General features: G+C 42.3%; 1 protein-coding gene across 3 annotated transcripts in view; it reads left to right on the top strand.

The window, feature by feature from the left end:
- The first annotated feature begins 4639 nt into the window (after nt 1-4639).
- LOC127009012 (serine/threonine-protein kinase tricornered-like) overlaps nt 4640-20726 on the top strand; it is a 128299-nt gene continuing 112212 nt past the window's right edge. The window contains exon 1 of one of the 3 annotated variants that reach the window (XM_050881592.1): nt 4640-4662. The gene's annotated coding sequence lies outside the window, so the exon portion shown is untranslated. Of the gene's footprint in view, nt 4663-4761; nt 5025-20726 lie in introns of those variants that run through there. The other 2 variants (XM_050881594.1, XM_050881591.1) reach the window with 2 other exon arrangements.

Raw genomic sequence — 20726 nt, 5'->3', positions numbered from 1 at the left:
GAGTGAGAAAAAGAGGAAAGAAAATAGTGGAGAGGCGGATGAAGGGAGAGTAAGACGAATGGAGAGAAGGAGGAAGGGAGGGAGGGAGGGAAGGAGGAAGATAAGTGGATAAAAGGAAAAAAAATAGAAGCCTGAGAGAAAAGTGAAGAAATGAGAGAGAGAGAGAGAGAGAGAGAGAGAGAGAGAGAGAGAGAGAGAGAGAGAGAGAGAGAGAGAGAGAGAGAGAATACTAGGAAAGGTGAAATTAGGTTTACTCAGAGACGGGTCATGATGGGTTTTTTTTCCCTTCCTTTTTTGTCGACCCTTCATATACAACCGAGGAGGAAAAGCAGAGGCTGTGTTTAGCGTGTGTGTGTGTGTGTGTGTGTGTGTGTGTGTGTGTGTTTCCAAATCAAGTATTGTCTCCTAAAGTGGTACATGCTGAAACTACTACTACTACTACTACTACTACTACTACTACTACTACTACTAACCACCACCATTGCCACCCTTCTTTTTTCTCGTTTTTCTTGTTCTTTTCTTCTTTTTCTACCGTTTTCTTCCGCTTGTTCTTTTTTTTTCCACTTTTTCCTATTCTTTTCCTTCCACTTTTTCTTGTTCTTGTTCATCGTCTTGTTCTTTTTTTTATTCTTTTTGTTATTTTTGTTCTTGTTCTTCTTTGTGCTCTTCTGTTATGGTTATTTTTTATTATCATTTTTATCAACATTTTTATTATCATTCTCCTTCATGCTCTTCTATTATTATTATTTTTTATTATCATTTTTATTATCATCAGTATTATCACAAACAACAACAGCAACCCTCGCCCCGGCCGCTGTGTTTACTCGGTTGCATAATCCGGGCCCTGTTCCAAGACGCCGAACAATGTTTCTTTGTGTTCAGCCTTTTTTTCAATCTCAAAGTTGATATATAAAACGATAAATGTTTTTTCTAATAACTATATTGTAACTCCACTCCTTCCACTCCCTTTCAGCTCTCCCAGCGTTGCGTCACTCTTATTAATTAAACTCTCCCCGCCTTTCCTAGCCTTTCCCAGCCCTTACTCAGCGTCTCCCAGCCCTTACTCAGCCCTCCCAGCCCTTACTCAGCCCTCCCAGCCATTACTCAGTACTCCCAAATCTTACCTTTACTTATCACTCCCAGCCTTTACTTATCACTCCCAGCCTTTACTTAGCACCCACAGCCTTTACTTAGCACTCTCAGCCTCTCCCACCTCTTATATTCAACACTCCCAGGCCTTCCTCAGCACTTCCAGCCCTTACTCAGCAATCCCAAATCTTACTCAGAACTCCCAGGCCTTCCTCAGCACTTCCAGCCCTTACTCAGCAATCCCAAATCTTACTCAGAACTCCCAGCCCCTCCGAACCTTTCCCAGCCCTTAGAACAGCTCTTCTTTGTAAGCGCCCAGCCAGGCATCGCGTTTGGGAAGCTCAGGAAATGAAGGAAAGAAGTGGAAAGTGAACCTGGAATATAACGGAAAACTGACGGCTAAATTAAGACTGGAGGTGGGTGGGTGGGGGGTTGATGAGTGTATGTCTTCAGGTGGTGCAAGGTGCTGACGGTGATGATCCTGCTCACCTGCCGGACTTCCCTCTTCAGGTGTCTTGCAACGAGATATTTCCGGAGGCTGCTGGACGGACGCTTCGGGCACTCTGCTCCTCACTGGGAAAACGTTCTTGCTTCTGTCCAGCGCTTGCATAACGCTGCCTCCTCCTCACCCTTGCTTCTTCCTCATCCTAACCTAACGCTTTCATAACATTGCCTCCTCCTCACCCTTGCTTCTTCCTCACCCTAACCTAACGCTTTCATAACACTGCCTCCTCCTCCTCGCCTAGTTGGAGCGCCTGCCTCCTTATTAAGCTCGAGCCGGATCATTACCGGACCAGACCAGTGCAGGGAGAGCATGACTGTAGGAAAGGGTGATGGCTGACTGGCAGGGCAAAAGGGGTCATGGGCATTAATCAAGGAAACTGGTATTGTACTCTTTTTTTCAACATTACATATATCGCTTTTTTCTCCTCGCTGTGTATAATTTTGTATGGTGTTGAGATAACTTTTTAACATGTATATATCGCTTTACTCTTCTCCGTGCATGTTTTTTTTTTCCGTATGGCGAATTATAGAATGGTGTGCACTGTTATTTTTTCATAGTAAACTTGTATTATGGCCGATACTTTTCGCCTCATACTCCCTTTCTTTTCCTTGTATAATTTGTTACTTTCCCCCGTTCCTTATTTTTCTTGCCGTTCCATTTTCCCTTCCGGTTTCCTGTTAGAAGAGATTTTTTTCAGGATCGGAGCGGATACTTATTTTTCTATTGAAATTTCTCGCTTCCCGATATTTTTTTCTGTCCGCTCAGTTTTCTATTTCCAGTTTCATGTTTGGAGGTAATTTTATCGGCAGTGAACAGGTAAAGGTACAGTGATACTTAATTTTCCTAGTATATTATGTCACTTTTCTCCGTTCCTTTTTTCTTGCTGTTCTTTATATTTCTTTCCGAATACCTGTTTTGAAGAGGCTTTTCCCGGCTGTCGGTAGTTAATGTAGGCCAAGAAAAAGCAGTACCATTTTTTTCCTAGTAAATTTTGTTACTTTTCTCCGTTTCTTTTTTTTTCTTTACACTCATTTTCTTATTTGCTCCTTTTTTCTTTCCGGTTAACCAGTCAGAACAGGCTTTTTCCGGCAGTCACTGGGTAAAATGTAGGCCAAGAAACAGTTTCCGGACGGTCAAGGTTAGGCAGGCCAGGCACAGCGCATCAGGAAAGCTATAAAAAATTCCACCCAACCTGATGTTCCCTTCACCTCCCGGCCGACTCTTACGCAACACTGATGCACCACCTCAGCCAGCCAGGGCCAATAGTCTTAAACACTTCGGGGCTTACACTTAAGGCTTTCGTGGAGGTTGTGGGCATTTCGAAGTATAGATTTATAAGCCTAGTGATAGTTTGACAAGGCTTCTGCACCATGAGCGTGAAAACAACTCATGAGAACCCGACTAATCTTCTTTGTGGCTTCTGGAAATATCTGTTCTGAGCCGAAAGCGTCTGAGAACACGGGCCGAGGCACAACGCTCATCAGGAAAGACCCCACTGATGTTCCTTTCACCTCCCGGCCGACACTTGCATAACACCTCCTCCTCAGCCGCCAGATCCAGGTTTTGGGGCCGTGACTGCTGAGTAATAGGAGACAATTTCCGGAGAGTTCTGGGGAGGCAGACACAGACGTTGGGTTCACTTGGAAATCTGTTTACATGACGCTGCTTTGACGTCACTCGGGCCGCGGGATGGGATGAGTGTGTGTGCCCGCGGTTGGTGGTGGCAGGCGATGGCATTTCCTTATGGCATGCAGCGCTACCAGATTCTCGTATACTCGGAACATTGCGTTTATCAGTTTCAAATCCACAAAAAACCATCGCTCCCACACAAGCTACGATAGTCCATTAAAGTTATTGTGAAGAGCGTGAATTATATCGATGTTTTTGGAAATAGGTATGTATCAGAAAACGGAAAATTCGATGTGCCTAGTACGATAATATGGTTGCAATGATGGCGTGTTTTTTTTTTTTCCAGACCACAAAACTATCGCTCCCGCACAACGATATTCAATTAAAGTTATCGTTAATACCCGTTAATTATCGATGTTTTGGGGGCAGTATCAAGAGTATCAAGACGCCTCTCCATCCGAAACTGACCTCTCTTTCGGCCACTCTTCTCTATGCTCTTTCCTTTCAGGGTAATAGTGTTTTATTTTTGTTTTTGTTTTCGTATATTTTTGCCCTTGAGCTGTCTCTAAAAAAAAAAAAAATAGTTATGGGGCAGAAATAGGAAAATACAATGCGCTAATTACGATAATATGATAACGTTGAAAAGAGAACAGTGTGATACATAGACATATATATAGGAGTAGATCGCTGAAAGAGCATTGTTACATAAAAAGAGAGTGAAGGAGATGAAAAGAACGTTGTAATATAAAAGCGAATAAGGAAGTAAAAAGAACATTGCACACTGAAAAGGAGAGTAAAGGATATATAAAAGACTAACGTATTATAAAAGGAAGTAAGGAGACATTAATCAAGATAACATAAAAAAAGGAGTTCCCGAAGGAGATAAGGGACGCTAGACGGGGAATGACTCGCCTCGCACCTGCCTTTACCTGCCCGGGATTCACCTGTCCGCCCCGTCACCTGGAAGAGTCGCCCAGGTGAGCAATTTTTCCTAAACCCTGACGACGTGGTTCCTTGCCGGCTCTGAGGGGCAGAAGGGCGTAACACCACCGCCGCCGCCCGTGCCGTGAGCCTTGGGTAGGGTGGTACAAGGGCTCCATTCGCTTTTCATGGCCTCGGAGCTCACACAACGGGCTGGCCAATGGCGGGGAGGTGAGGTGCCAGCGGGCGCCTGACGGGCAGGAGACATGACTGACGACCCGACATGACCAGAGAATAACGTGAAATATGAGACAAGAAACCCGTGTCCTTTCTTCCCTCCTCCCTCCGTCTCCTCCTCCTCTTCCTCACTCGCTTCCTCCCGTCTCCTTCCTGCCCTCGGAGTCACGGCTTTGGGAGGCACGGCGGAAAAAGGCACGGATAAAAGGCTCGTCGGCACCTGTGGGCGGCCTCGAGGTGTCCAGGTTCCCCGCTCTCACACGGTTCTCAGGTGTGGTGAGGTGAGGCTGCGTACGCGCGTCCGTCCGTCCGTGCGTCTCTTCGTCCGTTATAAGCCGTCCGTGCGTCCTGGTGCTGCTCGGATCATTAATAAGTGTCTCGCTCGTGTTCTGTGATCCCTCGAGACTGGTGCGGCTAACGAGAGTGCCTGGGCTCGTTAGGGGTCTCGAGTTGAAGTGAATGAATCCCGAGACGCAAACTTCAGAGGACTAATTAACCCGAGGAAGCAAGGAAGCGAAGGAGAGACGTGGAGAGAGAGAGAGAGAGAATAAAAAGTGTGCAGAGAGAAAAGAAAAACTGATTAAAAGGGAACAAAAGATAAAAAATAAAGACCACGAAGACTGTAACAGGTGTGTGAGTGTGGGTATGTACATTTGTGTGTGTACATAAGAGAGCCCCCTCGTGACTGTGTTTAGCAAGTAGCCGACCGAGACGTGTGTGTGTGTGTGTGTGTGTGTGGTGACGTGGAGGGAGGGCCAGGTAGTAGTATACACACTGGCCTGCTGCTCGTTCGGGTTCAGTGTCTGTGGAGGCTGTGAGGTGGAAGTGGTGATCGTGAAGGTGGTGATCGTGGCCGTGGTGGCTTCGTCTGGTCATCGTCGTGGTGGTGGTGGTGGTCGTCGCGTCTTTCCACCACCTGTGTCGTTCCCTGCTCGTCACGCCATGGACCGAACAAGGGACCGAATACGCCTGCTGTTCCTGCGTGAGAAGCTCCTGGCGAGAGGTGAGGCGAGGGACGCTGCAGGCCAAGTAGACGGCTGCAACCCTTCACAGGTGCTCTCATTAGCCAGGCAGGTGCAGTGGAGGTATGCAAGAGTAGGAAAGTGTGCTAAAGGTGGGTCAGACGAGCGCAGAGTAGCAGGTGAAGTGTGTCAGCGTAGGGAAGGTGTGTTTACAGGCCTACAAAGGTGTGTCATGCATAGAAGAGTATCAGGTGCAGTGGAGGTGTGCAAGACTAGGAAAGTGTGCTAAAGGTGGGTCAGACGAGCGCAGAGTAGCAGGTGAAGTGTGTTAGCGTAGGGAAGGTGTGTTTACAGGCCTACAAAGGTGTGTCATGCATAGAAGAGTATCAGGTGCAGTGGAGGTGTGCAAGACTAGGAAAGTGTGCTAAAGGTGGGTCAGACAAGCGTAGAGTTGCAGGTGAAGTGTGTTAGCGTAGGGAAGGTGTGTTTACAGACCTACAAAGGTGTGTCATGCATAGGAGGACATAGTAGCAAGTGCAGTGGAGGTGTGCACGACTAGGAAGGTGTACTGAGAAGCTTACATAGGTGGGTCAGACGAGCGTAGCGTAGTAAGTGAAGGGTGTTAGCGTAGGGAAGGTGTGTTTACAGGCCTACGAAGGTGTGTCATGCATAAAAGCGTAGCGTAGGTGTACTCATTAGCCAGAGCAGGTGCAGTGGAGGTGTGCAAGCGTAAAGGTGTGTATGTTTGCAAGCCCTCAGAGGTGGCTCATACATACCATTGTTGCGTAGTCTTGGGTGGGTACAGTTATAATGGTGGAAAGATTAACAGTTACTAAGATATAAACAGTTACAAGTTGAGAGATATATACACTTGCTAGTTAGAGATACATAGTTACAAGTTACTGAGGTATATACAGTTAAAAGTTGCAGATATACACACACGTCATATATACAGTTACAAGTTAGATATATAGTCACGAAGATTCAAATAGTTGCAAGAGGAAATAAATACTGAACAGTGGAACAATGCAAACAGTGGAAAGACATTAACAGTGAAAAGACAAACAAACGAAACAGTTAAACATATATAAAAAAATGTTACCAGTTACAAAAGATCCAAACAGTTACAGGGGAGGGTGGAGGAGAGCCATGAACAGTTACGGGCCTTGACACGTGCGTTGACAGACAAACGAACACACCCGGGCAGGCAGGTGAATACATTAAAGTGGCGTGGTGTGAAGATGCATGGACAGGCGGCGTAGACGGGGCGGGAGAGTGGCGTCAAAGCTGGCACAATGCAAGGCCAGGCACTGTCACACACGAACACTTGCTGCTGAGGTAAAGAAAAACACCATCAGGTACACTAACAAGCAGATACATAGGGTCGTATTTTAAAACATTTCGTCACCCAAGTAGACATATTTGACAAGGCTTTCATTGGAGTTTGGGGCATTTCCAGGAGTACATTGAGGACCCTGATGGTGGTGTGACCCTTCCTCTGTACCATGAACCTAAAAGAAACACTCATTAAAGCCTGATTGATCCCTTTTTTGACCTTTAGAAATAGCAAAGTGTCTTATAATACCGGTTATAAACTTAACATCAAAATACAGTACTAGTTTTGGTTGGGGGTTGCCATTTTCAGCAGGGATGTAGAAAAGGAAAATGATGTAGTTATAGATAGTGAATGTTCAGTACTTATTTTCTCAGACAAGCAAGCAAATACTTCACTAGTTTAGATAGGGAGTTACCAGTTAATGCAGGTATGTAGAAGAGAGGAATGGTAGAGACTTAGAGAGTTATCGATAATGAATGTTGGAACCACTTTAGTTTTTCATTATTTTTTCAGACCTTAATTTACCTACACTTACAAGCAAGCAAATACAACACAAATTTTCCTACACTTACAAGCAAGCAAATACAACACAAATTTTCCTACACTTACAAGCAAGCAAATACAACACAAATTTTCCTTCACTTACAAGCAAGCAAATAACAAGTTTAGACACAGTTACTATTTCAAACAAGTACAGATAAACACACACATAACTATCCCGCCAGAAACGTTGATAGTTAAGATGGAGTTACCAATACAAGCCGTTATATATAGAAGCATAGGCAAACACAGATAGGTATACAGTTACACAGGTGGGCATAGTTACACGTTTATGCAGGTACGTACACAGGCACAGTTACAGGCTTGAACAGGTGAGGGAGAGAGAGGCAGTCAGGTAAGGGGAGAGGGAGAGGAGGAGAAGAAAGGAAGGAAGGGAAGTCAGTGGCTTTCTAGGTTGGTGTTTTGAGAGTAAGCGAACCGTGGGAGCGGGTAGGTAAGTAAAGGTGGGAAACTAAGTTGATGCGCTCGTCTTTCCTCATTTGTTACACGTTTGAAGGAGAGTAAAGGGAATAAAGAACGTGTGATATAAAAACGTAAACCATGAACGAGCATTGTTACATAAAAGGGAGTGGAGATAAAGGACAGTGTAATATATATAAGAATAAAGAGATGGAAGAGCATTGTGATAAAGGGAGTGAAGGAGATGAAAAGGGCATTGTAATATAAAAGCGAATTAGGAAGTAAAAAGAGAATTGCACATTAATTAAAAAGGGAAGTAAAGAATATAAAAGGCTAGTGTGATATAGAAGGGAGTGAGGAGATAATGTTTTTTGTATTATATAAATTGGGTAAAGGAGAAAAAAAAGGGCATTGTGATAGAGACTGTAAAGGAGATTAAACAAAGAACAATGCATTGAGAAGTTAATGTTATAGAAAGAAGCAAAGAACAACAATAGGAAAAAGAGAAATGGAGATAGAACAATTTAGTCTGAAAGAGTAAAAGAGTTAAATAAACCTAATACAAAAGAAGTAAAGTAGATTAAAAAGAATTATATAAATACCAATAAAACAAGAAGACCATTGCAATATACAGGGAAGTGAAAAGATAAGCGCATCGTAAATAAAATCTTTGCTAAATTTTATGGTGCAACTCTAGTCATTAACGAGTTATATACATGTAATCACCTCGGTATATTGCACCACCTCGCCTTAAGCAGTTCATTAGGTCATTAGGCATTTCCGTTAGCACCTAGAACACACCTCAGCATCACGTGACTCACTCAGCGTTGCATGGAATATTTTATCGGTAATATTTTTTTCCTCGAACTTTTACCGAGGATACGCCGATGTCCTTGAGGAAGTATGACGTGGTGTTGCGTAATGTTGCGTGGTGTTAGTCCACTAGCAACACTGCATACTGATGAGAGAAAAAAACAATCGCTATGCAGTTTTTGAAGGATAATGGAAATGAAGTGGAAAGAGAAAACTGTAAGAAAAGAATATTATACGAATTGTGAATGAGGAAAATACAAAATAAACGAAAAGGAAATGGAAAAAAAAGACCCAGATAGTGAGAGAAAGGATCCCTGAGTGCTGTTACAAAGGCATTCAACACTGACGGGGTACAGATTTTTTTATAGTAATGTGTCCAGTTTTGTGGGTTACTGACTTAGTGCTGGACTGATGGAACTGGCCCTAAACATCTTGTGGTAACTTAGCCAGAGAGGGTTGAGGCGCGCGTTTATTTAGGCGTGTGTGGGGAACAGCTAAGTAACAGAAGGAGGACGAGGAGAAGGATGAAAGGATAGAGGAAGGAAGGGAGGAGGAGACAGGTTGGAGTAGAGAGACGGAGGGATGGGAGGGACACGAAAGGATGGGAAGAGAAACAAAGATGGGAAGAGACAGGAGGGATAGGAAGGAGACAGAGGGATGGGAAGAGACAGAATGATGGGAGGAGGCAATGATGGGAAGAGACAGAAGGGATGGGAAGAGAAACAAAGATGGGAGGAGACAGAAGGGATTGGAAGGAGACGAAGAAATATGAGACGAAAGGATGGGAAGGAGACGAAGGGATGAGAGAGAGAGAGAGAGAGAGAGAGAGAGAGAGAGAGAGAGAGAGAGAGAGAGAGAGAGAGAGAGATGGTGGTGGTGGCTGGATTCCTCCTTACATAACTCGCCAAATTTGTCGCGTTCTTACCCAGGCTGGAAAATGTTAAAAGTGATAGGAGTTTATGAATGTTTTTTAGGACTACACAATGATTAGCCAAACACCTTTAAAGCGAAAGTTTTATTGTATTTGATTTTAAGTTATTATTGTATTAGATGCAGAGATAGGAGTACATTATTATTTTTTGTTTGTTTAGTTTTTATTGATATCTTTACTGGGGCGTAGTGGAGAAAGGAAGCATGAGGTTAGTGTCTTGCTGTTGTTGTTGATGTTGTTGTTGTTGTTGTTGTTGTTGAAATCCAATATTGCCAGCTCGGTGATGAGGCAAAATAGTAGTGACCTTAATTAAGAGAGAGAGAGAGAGAGAGAGAGAGAGAGAGAGAGAGAGAGAGAGAGAGAGAATTTGAGGCTGCTTTGATTTTCCGACCTTATTGCTTCTTCCCTCCTTTCTTCCTCCTCCTCCTCCTCTTCCTCCTCCTCTTTAAAAACAACCTCACTCCACTCGTGTTTCCAGAGTCGAGAGAGAGAGAGAGAGAGAGAGAGACACGCACCCACCCCCGTAACCAGCCAGTCAACCATCGAGAGAGAGAGAGAGAGAGAGAGAGAGAGAGAGAGAGACGCACCCACCCCCGTAACCAGCCAGTCAGCCATCAAGTCGCAACCACTAAGAAAACCAAACAACTTTTACTCCTCGCTCACTTAGGCAACACACACAACTACTACGCCGACACAAAAACCAGCACCGCGTCGCCCCTCGGATACGCTACACCTGTCACCGCCTTTTTAAGCTAATGTGCATACCTGTCTTTAACCTGGCGGGAAAAGGATCCATTGTCTGATTTATGTATACTGAAAACCTATGATTGTCTTTTTTAGAAATTCGATCTCTGTTTATTATTTGCAAGAACAACCTCTGAATCATTTATATTGCTCTTTCTTTTCTAACTAATCGGTATTTCTCTTTTCCTTTTTTTTTTTTTTTTTTTTTTTTCCGTTAAAGACCTGTAGCATGCCTTATGTATACTAAAACTCAAGGATTGTCTTTTAGAAATTCGATCCTTTTTCTATTAACGAGACTAAATCATTTATATTGCTCGTTATTTTATTTTTTATAGTTGGTATTTCTCTTTTTTTCCTTTTTTTTTCGTTAAAGACCCAAGGATTGTCTTTTAGAAATTCGATCCTTTTTCTATTAACGAGACTAAATCCTTTCTATTGCTCATTATTTAATTATTTTATAGTTGGTATTTCTCTTATTTTCCTTTTTTTTTTTTCGTTAAAGACCCAAGGATTGTCTTTTAGAAATTCGATCCTTTTTCTATTAGCGAAAACAACAACCTCAGTGTCATTTCCTTTGCCTATTTTTTGTCTATAATTTGTATTTCTCTTATTTTCCTTTTCGTTTTTTTTCCGTTGAAGACCCGTAGCATGCCTTATGTATACTAAAACCCAAGGATTGTCTTTTCGAAATTCGATCCTCTTTCTATCAGCAGGAACAACCTCTAAAGTCTAAACCGTCCCTCTCTTTTTTTTTCTGTAGTTGCCCGTTTCCTTTGTTATTTTTCTTTTCGTTCTCTGTCCGTCGAAACTATTCCCGTAGCCTACTTTATATAACACTAAACCCAATACTTGTCTCTTCTTTAACCTCTATTTTTTTTTTCACTAAGAATAAGCTCAAAATCCTTTCTCTATAATTGTTTTTTATCTTATTTTTATTTTCTTTTATGTATACTAAACCCGATGCTATTCTTGAACCGTATCTTTTTTTCTAGCAAGAACAATCAGCTAAACCCTTTCCTTTGCTTTCATTTCCTCTTTTTCTATCTATGCCATTCTCTTACATACTTTCTCTTTTCGCTTCATTTCCTCTTTACACTGTTACTTCCGCATCCTTTCCTTCACAATTCTTTTCCCTTTATAAACACATTTGGTTTCGTTCGTTATTACAGGTAAGCAAAAATCTTTAAATGTAATACTAAACTGTGATTAGGTCGGAAATAACACTTGTATACCTGTCCCTTTGAAAACCAGAATAGTTGAAAGTCTGAGTATAACTACCGGTGGGTGAACTAAAACTATGATTATTACCATCATCATCATCATCATCATCTTATTAAAAACCTAACATTAGTGTATATAAAAAAAAACCCGGAATCGAAGCTGTGTACCTATCGTTTTAGGAATCAAAGATGGCAGCCTTATTAATGTATAACCTGCTTCAAACTAAAACTGGAACTATAATAGAATCTGTCCTCGTGGAAACAAAAACTTCCCCACGTGCTGCTACCCGAGCCGCTTCATCCTGTTTGGAGGCACAACACGTGTAGGACGCAGGCGTGGAGGGACGGAGCAGCGAGGAGAGGAGGGGACATGCGAGGGGAGGAGAGGTTAACCAGCGAAATGGAGAGGATGTGATGGAAAGGAAGCAATGGGGAGGTTAGAGAGGAAGGCTGGGAAGGAGAGAGGGAAGGAATAACAAAGGAAGGAAGGGACGGGCCATGCTTGGAAAGAGGTCAACCAGCGAAATGGGAGAAGGCTAGCAAAGGAAGGATGTGATGAAAGGAAGCAATGAGGAGGTTAGAGAGGAAGGCTGGGAAGGAGAGAGGGAAGGAATAACAAAGGAAGGAAGTGAAGGGACATGCAAGGAAAGAAGGGTTAACCAGTGAAATGGGGAGGGATAAAGGGGCGAGGACGTGATGGGATGAAAGGAATGAAGAGGATAGGAAGAAAGTGCATAGAAAAAGTAACATGTATGGAGGGTAGGGGATTAAACATGCAAGGAAAGACAGGTTAACCAGCGAAAAGGAGAAGAATAGAGGAGCAAGAGCGTGATGGGAAGGAAGGAATGAAAAGGAAGGTGGATAGGAGGAAGAGAGGGAGGGAGGGAAAGTGAGGTGCATGCGTATCCGACGAGTGAAGGAGAAAGTGTTAATGGTTTGTGATAGTGAAAGTCGGTGAGGCAGTAGAAAGGCTGCGCTACCTTTTTAGTAGATCGGGAGTAGAGGCTGAGGGTGAAAGTACTGGGAGAAGAAGAAGGAGGAGGATATGGAGAAAGAAAGGAAGAGGAAGGTGGGACTGAAGGGAGGAAAGGGGTTAAGGAGAAGAGAATGGGGAAGATGACACTGGGTAGAAGATGAAGAGGATTGGGATTGGAATGTGAAGGTGAAAGTATTAGGAGGAGGAGGAGGAGGAGGACGAGGGTATGAAGAGATGAAGAAGCAAGGAGAAGAATGAATAGGAAATAAAGGGGAAGGTGAAACTAGGTAGAAGATGAAGAGGATTGGGATTGGAATGTGAAGGTGAAAGTATTAGGAGGAAGAGGAGGAGGAGGACGAGGGTATGAAGAGATGAAGAGGCAAGGAGAACGATAGAAGATGGATTTAGTGAAAGTACTTGAAGAATAAGAATGAGATGCGTGGAGGGTTTAGATAGAGGAATAAGGGAAAGGAGAACTGGAGAGAGGAAAAGGATAGAGGATGAGGAGGTAAGGATGATAGTGAGATAAGGAGATGGAAGTGTAGGAGAGTATGTTGAGAGAAGTGTGGAAAAGAAGAAGTGGATCTGAGAGAAAGGTGGATGGAAGAAACCGTGGAGTGAAGGAGAGTTTGAAGAGGCGAGTGAATGTTGAATAAAGATAAAGAAGAACTAGAGAAGAGGGAGGAGGAGGAGGAGGAGGAGGAAGAGGGAGAATAGGAAGGGGTGGTATGGTGTCCGATAAGGGAGAGAGAAAAAGTAAAATGGGAGTGACAGACGAATAGGAAGAAGAGGAAGAGGAGAAAGACGAGGAATAATGGAAAATGTAGAAAGAAAGTTGAAGGAAGGAATGTCAAATGAAATAATAAACTAGAAAGAAAGAATAAACTGATGTAACAAGAAAGCAGAACATCAACAGGAAGAGGAGAAACATACCGAAAACTAAACATTACGTAACCGCGGGAAAACGAAGAAAACGGAAGGAAAAGGAGAACGGAGATATGAATGAAGGAGAATGGGAATGTGTGAGAACGGGGAAACAAAAAAAAAACAAAAAACAAAAAAAGAAACGGGAAATTGTTGCAGGATGAGAGAGAGAGAGAGAGAGAGAGAGAGAGAGAGAGATGTGTGTCTATTTAAGTTTGGAGAATTGACGGAGGACTGCAGGCGCCATACACTACCCCCCCCACCCCACCCCACCATCACCACCGCCCCTATGTCCTCTTCCTCCTCCTGTCCTTCTTCCTCCTCCTCTTGTCTTCTCGTGTTTTATGCTTTCGTTGCTTGTTCGTTTTCTTATTGTATTTTTTTTTTATTCTTTTCTTCCTATTCATCTGTTTTCTTTTATTTTGTGTTTTCCATCCTCTTCCACTTTCTCCTTTTCCTTCTCCTCTTCCTTTTTCCTATAGTTGTTTTTATTGTTGTTCTGTTGCCTCATCGTGTTTTCCTTGTTCATTTGCTTGCTTTTAATTCGATCGCGTTTTCCTTCCCGTCCTCCTTCGCCTCCTCCTCTTTTTCCTTCTCCTTTGTTTGTTCGTCATCTTTTTGTTTTCCTGCGTCAGTGTTTTTCCTATTCATTTCCCTTATTTGCTTACTCAGTCGCCTTTCCCCCCTTCCTCCTCCTCCTCCTCCTCCTCCTCCTTTGTTTTATCATCTTTTTGTTTTCCTGCGTCAGTGTTTTTCCTATTATTTTTTCTTATTTGCTTACTCAGTCGCCTTTCCCCCTTCCTCCTCCTCCTCCTCCTCCTCCTCCTCACGTGTACTCTTTTTTGCACGTGGTAACCTGAGTGTTGGATTTCCTTGTTTTTAGCCGAAACCCGACCCGCCTCGACTCTCTCTCTCTCTCTCTCTCTCTCTCTCTCTCTCTCTCTCTCTGCTTTTTTGTTTATATTCCTTTTTCCTTATTAATTCTCCCTCTCTTTCACTTTCTTTTTTATCGATTTTTTTCTCTTTAGTTAATATTTCTCCCTATTTTGTTATTTTCAGCATTTTTTTTTCTATTTCCACCTACCCTATTTGTTTTCCCTTTATTCTCTTCTCGTTCATACAAGTAACGGACATCTCTACGTGTGTGTGTGTGTGTGTGTGTGTGTGTGTGTGTGTGTGTGTGTGTGTGTGTGTGTGTGTGTGTGTGTGTGTGTTTAGGGGGGTAATGCAACTTTTCCGTGATTCCTTTCCTGGTTTTCCTTGGACTTTCTGGGAACTTTTGTCATAATTATTCCTCTGAAGCATTTGTTTAAGTTGGACGGTTACGGTTAAGCTTTGTGTGTGTGTGTGTGTGTGTGTGTGTGTGTGTGTGTGTGTGTGTGTGTGTGTGTGTGTCATTTCCCTTCTCATCCTTACTATGCCTGCGTCCTCCTCCTCCTCCTCATCATCATCTTTCCTTTCCCACATCTTTTCTTTTTACCTCCTTTCTCCTTATCCTCCTTTGCCTTCTTTTACTTTCTTTTCAATCTCTTTTATCAAGTTTTCCTCTTTTTTTTTCTTTCAGTATTTTCCTTTCCTTTTCTCCTGTGTCTTTCCATTTTATTTAATTTCCCTTTCTCCGTTTTCATTTTCTACACCTCGTTATTTTTATTCCTTCACCTATTTTCATGCATTCTTTCTTTTATTGTTTTTTGTGTGTGTCCTATATTTTTTCCTTGTTTTGTCCTGTATTATCTTTCTTTCATTGTTTTTCCTTTTTATCTAGCAAACCGTTTTCTTCTTATACTTGTCCTTTTGTCCTGCCTTTCTTTTTTCCTCCTGTTTTACCTGTGTGCCGTGTCCTACCTTCTTACCTATGACCACAGATGTTGCGCCGACTAAACGAAACTTTCCAACTTTTCCTACCTTCTTACCTGTCGTACTTGTTACCTGCCTGGCCTGCTTGAGTGAGGAACCTGTTTTTATGGCGCTCTTCACTCCACTAGCCCGTTCACTTAGTCATCCTCAGCCTTATGTCCCTAATACTCCCTTAATCTCACCCTTGCTTCCTTATTCTTGTCGACTCTTCACTGTCACACCTTATTCTTACACCTCACCCTTGTACCTTATCCTCAGTCTGATCATCACCCTTCTCACCCTCATAACAGTCATCCTCATCCTTACACCCTTGCACCTCTACTGTTTTCCACTCATCCTCATTCCTCATCCTTAAACTTTATCCTCATTCTGACCATCACCCTTCTCACCTTGTCCGTCTTTCCTTTCTTGTCCTTTGTCTTTCATCTTTTTTCCTTTTTTTTTAACTTCTCTTTCTTTTTTTCCCTTCCTTTCTCACCATGTCCGTCTTTCCTTTCTTGTCCTTAGTCTTCAATCTTTTTCCTCTTTTTAACTTCTTTCTCGTTCTTTCTCTTTTTCCCTTCCTTTCTCGTATTTCTCCTCCCTTATTTCTCTTCCATTTTGTCCGTTCTCTTCCATACATTCCCTTCCCTTCCATACAGTTCTTTCCGTTCTCTTTCTTACTCGGCTTTCTCTTCAATACCCTCCTCCTCCTTTCTCAGGCACATGACCACAGATGTTGCGCCGACTAAACGAAACTTTCCAAACTTTTCCTCCTTATTCTCCTCTATCTTATTTTCTTCTCTTTCTCTCCTTTACCATCCCTACTCCTTTTCCCTTCCTTACTCCATTTTTCTACCTTACTCTCCTTTCCCTTCCTTACTCTCTTCACATCTCTCTACACCCTTCTACCCCTTCATCACCCTATCCTCATCCTTATACCCTATTCACCCTCTCCTCCTACCCGTCCTGTCACCCTACTAACCTCAACCTGATCCTCACCCTTGCACAGTCTTTCCTCACCCTTTCCCTCACCCTGTTGCCTTCTCTTCCTCACCTTCACCCTTTGACCCCTCGTCCTCCTCCTCCTCCTCCTCTTCTTCTTTTCCTCCCTCCGTGACCCTGACCTCTCCTCATCCCCCTCGTTTTCCCTCCCTCCCTTTCACCCCTTTTCTTCTGACCTTCATTCATCCTTTCACCCTTGGCAGCCCTTTTGCATATCTTAGTCTTCTTTGTTTTGTTTTGTTTTCGTCTCCTTTATTGTTTTCTCCTTTTCTTTCGCGTTCCTTTTTCTTCTTTACCATTCTTTTACGATTTATCTTCCTTTCTCTTCTTTCATATCGCTTCCTTACTCTTCAATATTTTTTTCCTTCAGTCTTTTCCTATTTTTTACTCCTTCCTACTTTTCTCTGTCTTTCTCTTCCTCTTTCTTCCTCTCATTTATCTTTCTTACTCTTTTTCCCTCCCTTACTCTTTTCCTTCCTTACCCTCATCTCCCTTTTCCACTCTTCTGTCCCTTCCCTACTCTTCCTTCCTTTCCTTACTCTCCTTTCTCTTCATTTTTCACTTCCTCTCCCTCCATTTCCTATTTCCCTTCCCCATCCTCTTTCCCATCCTCTCAGTCCCTTCACTTTCTCACCTTCCCATATCTCCCTCGTCATCTCCTCGCCTCCCTGACTCTCTCCCTCCTTCCCCATCTCCCCTTCCTCTCTCGCCCCCTTAAAAAAACATGTCTAATCCTCCCTTATCCTCCCTTAACACCTAATCTCCCTTCCCCCTCAACCCTCCAACCCTTTACCTGATACTTTTCACCTTTTTATATCACTTTTCTTTTTTTAATCTAAAGTAAAACTGGGAAGAGAGGAAAAGGTTAAATATACGATGAGGAGAGGAGAGGAGGGGAATAAAGTAGAATAGAATAACTTAATAAAGGAGAGTATAAGGGAAGGGAAAAACAGGATTAACATACGTAGAGGAGAGGAGAAGAGAAGAAAAGAGAAGACGAATGAAGTGAAAAAAAGAAAAGAGAAAAGGAGAGAAGAAATGGAATGAAAAAGTCAAGAAAAAAAGTTAGAAGAAAAGAAAAGGAAAAAAGAGAAAACAGAAAATAAGGAAAGAATAGAGAGAAGATGGAGGAGAGAAAAGAAGAGAAGAGAAGAGTAAAATAGTGAACCTTAGTAGTAATATTGGTAGTAGTGATTGTCTCGTTAATAAATACTCATCTTAATTTATGTTCAAAGGGGAGAGGGAGGGGGGAGGAGGAGGAGGAGATAAAGAGAAAGGGAGGCTTAATTAAATAGAACTACGTAATACGAAGTTATGGTAATTATTTTTTAGGCATTTTGAGCTTGGTGATGGCTGGACTTGCCCTTTTTTATTATGATTAGTAGAGGAGAATGGGAAGGGATGGGGTTGAAAGTGGGGAGGAGGAGGAGGAGGAGGAGGAGCAGGGAGATGATGGAAAGGGTGAAAGGGATAGGAAGAGGGCAGCTGGAAGAGGATGATGAGCAGGAGGAAGAGAAGGATAGAGAGAAAGGAAGAAATGTTAGAGGAGAGTAAGAAGGGATGGATGGCGTTGAAAGTGGTAAAGGAGGAGGAGGAGGGAGATGATGGAGAGGTTGATAAGGGGAAAAGGAAGAGGGCAACTGGAAGGGCATGATGAGCAGAAGGGAGATAAGGATAGAAAGGGAGAAGGAATGTAAGAAGGAAGCAGGAAGGAAGGGAAGGGGTTGAAATGAATAGAGAAGGAGGAGGAGGAAGGAGTTGATGGAGAGGGTGAAAGAGGAAAAGGAAGAGGAACAGCTGGAAGGGCATGACGAACAGAAGGGAGAGAAGGATGGAAAGGGAGAAGGAATGTAAGAAGGAAGCAGGAAGGAAGGGAAGGGGTTGAAATGAATAGAGAAGGAGGAGGAGGAAGGAGTTGATGGAGAGGGTTAAAGAGGAAAAGGAAGAGGAACAGCTGGAAGGGCGTGATGAGCAGAAGGGAGAGAAGGATGGAAAGGGAGAAAGAGGAAAGGAAGAGGAAAGCAGTAACGGATGACTTAGTTTTTTTCATATATTTTTTTCCTTTTTCATGTCTTTCGTTCCCATTTTCTCTTTTTTGTCCTTTTTTTTCATGCTCTCAGACGTCCATTTTTTTTTTTCTCTTTCTACTTTCGATTCGTGGTCTTTTTTGCCCGTTTCCATTTTTTTTTTTCGTCAATATCTTTCGTGTTTGTTTCTTTCTTTATGTCTTTTCTTCATTTTTCCTCAGTTTTCTTTCTTTCTCATAATATCTTTCTCCTTTTTATTTATTTCTCTAATGTTCTCGCTTTCCTTCTTTAGGTAGAGTTTCTCTCTCTCTCTCTCTCTCTCTCTCTCTCTCTCTCTCTCTCTCTCTCTCTCTCTCTCTCTCTCTCTCTCTCTCTCTCTCTCTCTCTCTCTCTCTATCTATCTATCTATCTAGCTGTGTTATCAATGCTTTTTCAAGGTTCACAGATTCGTTCCCCTAGACATTATTAGCTTCAGAGGGCGTGGGGGTGGGTGGGGGTGAGGTGTTTTCGTTCGCAATGTTTTAAGTGGTTTCTGGATGAGCTGGGTCGTTCTCGGTTCCCCTTGCACGTTCCAACTTGTTTTCTCTCCCGCTTCAAACTTTGCGTATTAGCGTGTCAAGTTGGGTCAGGCTGTTTGTTTGTTTGATTCTTGACTCACCACCACCATCGTTAGAGAGTTCATTGCTCTGGTGTGTGTGTGTGTGTGCGTGTGTGTGTGTGTGTGTGTGTGTGTGTGTGTGTGTGTGTGTGTCGCAATCCAATAATATAGCAAAGGAGATCGGTTAACACACACACACACACACACACACGTTAGGTCATCATCACTTAACTCTTCATCACTGGCTCAACGATTCAATGACTCTATCCCTTGCTTGTTCAATGACTTAATGACTGAATCTTTGCATCTCTGTACTTGTTCATTCTGCTTGACTTCGTTTCTTCAGTATCGTCTAATGCTTTTTTTTATTTTTTTATTATTATGCTGTATGTTTATGCTGTGTATGTAGTTCTCTATTCATGTTTAAAATCGTCCTCGTTTAGTTTTGTTTTGTTTTATTTATATTCATGTATATTTCTGGTGACTTTTAACTTTTTTTTTTCTTGTTATCAGGTTTTTTTTTATGTTTGCTGGTTTGTTTTTTGTCTGTTTAATCTTCCTCGTTTAGGTTCTTTACTTTCTATTCATTTACTTTCATGTCTTGTTACCACTTTCTTTCTTTACATTATTTTTAGTCTACAATCTTCATCTCCAGTCTTCCTCTTTTGTTTTTTACTTTCATATCTGGTCACCACTTAATACACATTTTTTAACATTTTTTTTCAGTCTCCTTTCTTAATCACTTATTCTGTAATCTGTTATTCTTCTACACGTGTGCATCATTCAGGTCCTTCTCGCCTTCATCATTTTCCTTCCCTTCAACTGCCCGTCATTTCCTCCTTGCCTCATCGCCGCCAAGGCTGACTTTGGCGCTTGCGATGGCTGACTCGTGCTGGTTGCGGGAACCTTCCTCCTTGGGTGCTGGTGTTCCCGGAATGGCACTCAGGGGGAGGGAGTAAAGATGTTTTGAAAGTTTTATTCTCTCTGTCTGTCTGTCTGTTTGTTTGCCTCTGTTTGTCTCTATCTGTCTGTGTTTATCTTCCTTTATATTTCTTTATTTCTCTCATAGTTTGTTTCTCTTCATATCTTTCGTCTTTGTTTTCTTTCTTAAAATTGTTCCTTTTTTGTTATTTTCTGTTTGCCTCTTTGTCTCTGTTTATCTCTTTCTTTATATTTCTTTATTTCTCTGTTTTTTTTCTCTTAATATTTTTCGTGTTTATTTCTTTATCTTTTATTCTTTCCATTTTTGCTCAGTTTTCTTACTTTCTCATATCTTTCTCCTTTTTTATCGATTTAACTTTGTTCTCGCTTTCTTTCTTTAGGTACAGTTCTCTCTCTCTCTCTCTCTCTCTCTCTCTCTCTCTCTCTCTCTCTCTCTCTCTGATGATGAAGCAATTAGGTATAAAAGCATATTAATCCCTTTGCCTTCCTTCACTTTTGCCGGGAAGGATAAACAAGAGCGTAATACTAATCCCTTTTTCAGTCTGTCGCTCGGTCTTTCAATGCGGAAATTATCTCACTCAGGAAATGCTCTCCCTGATTGATTAAATTGCTCGTTCCTCTCACACGAACACAGAAAAATGCCACACTCTTGTCGTGTTGCCGAAGGATGGACTGATGTTAGGAAAATGGGAATGGTAGAGTTAGCAGTTGGAATGCTGTTAGGAAAAGGAATGGGGATGAGAGTAAGATGTTTGTCTGATGTTAGGAAGAAGGAATTAAGTGAGTTAGTAGTTAGTCAAACGTTAGGAAAAGGGGATACTGATAGGAGTTAGTAGGTAGAGTTACTGATTTTAAGAAAGAGAATGATGTAGAGAGTTAGAGAAAGATGGAAGAAGAGAGTAAGCATTAGTTGGTATTACAGAAATGGGAATGAAGTAGAGAGTAAGGAGTTTGTTGGATGTTAAAGAAAGGAGAATGAAGAAGAGCAAACATTAATTGATCTGATGTTAGGGAAAGGAATGCAGTAGATAATAAAGAGATGGTGTGATGTTAGGAAAAGGAAGTTACGTA

Source organism: Eriocheir sinensis, chromosome 39 (assembly GCF_024679095.1).
Source record: "Eriocheir sinensis breed Jianghai 21 chromosome 39, ASM2467909v1, whole genome shotgun sequence".
NCBI classification, from domain to species: Eukaryota; Metazoa; Arthropoda; class Malacostraca; order Decapoda; family Varunidae; genus Eriocheir; species Eriocheir sinensis.
Note: the sequence above shows the minus strand (reverse complement) of the source record. Positions and strands in the feature narration are given on the sequence as shown.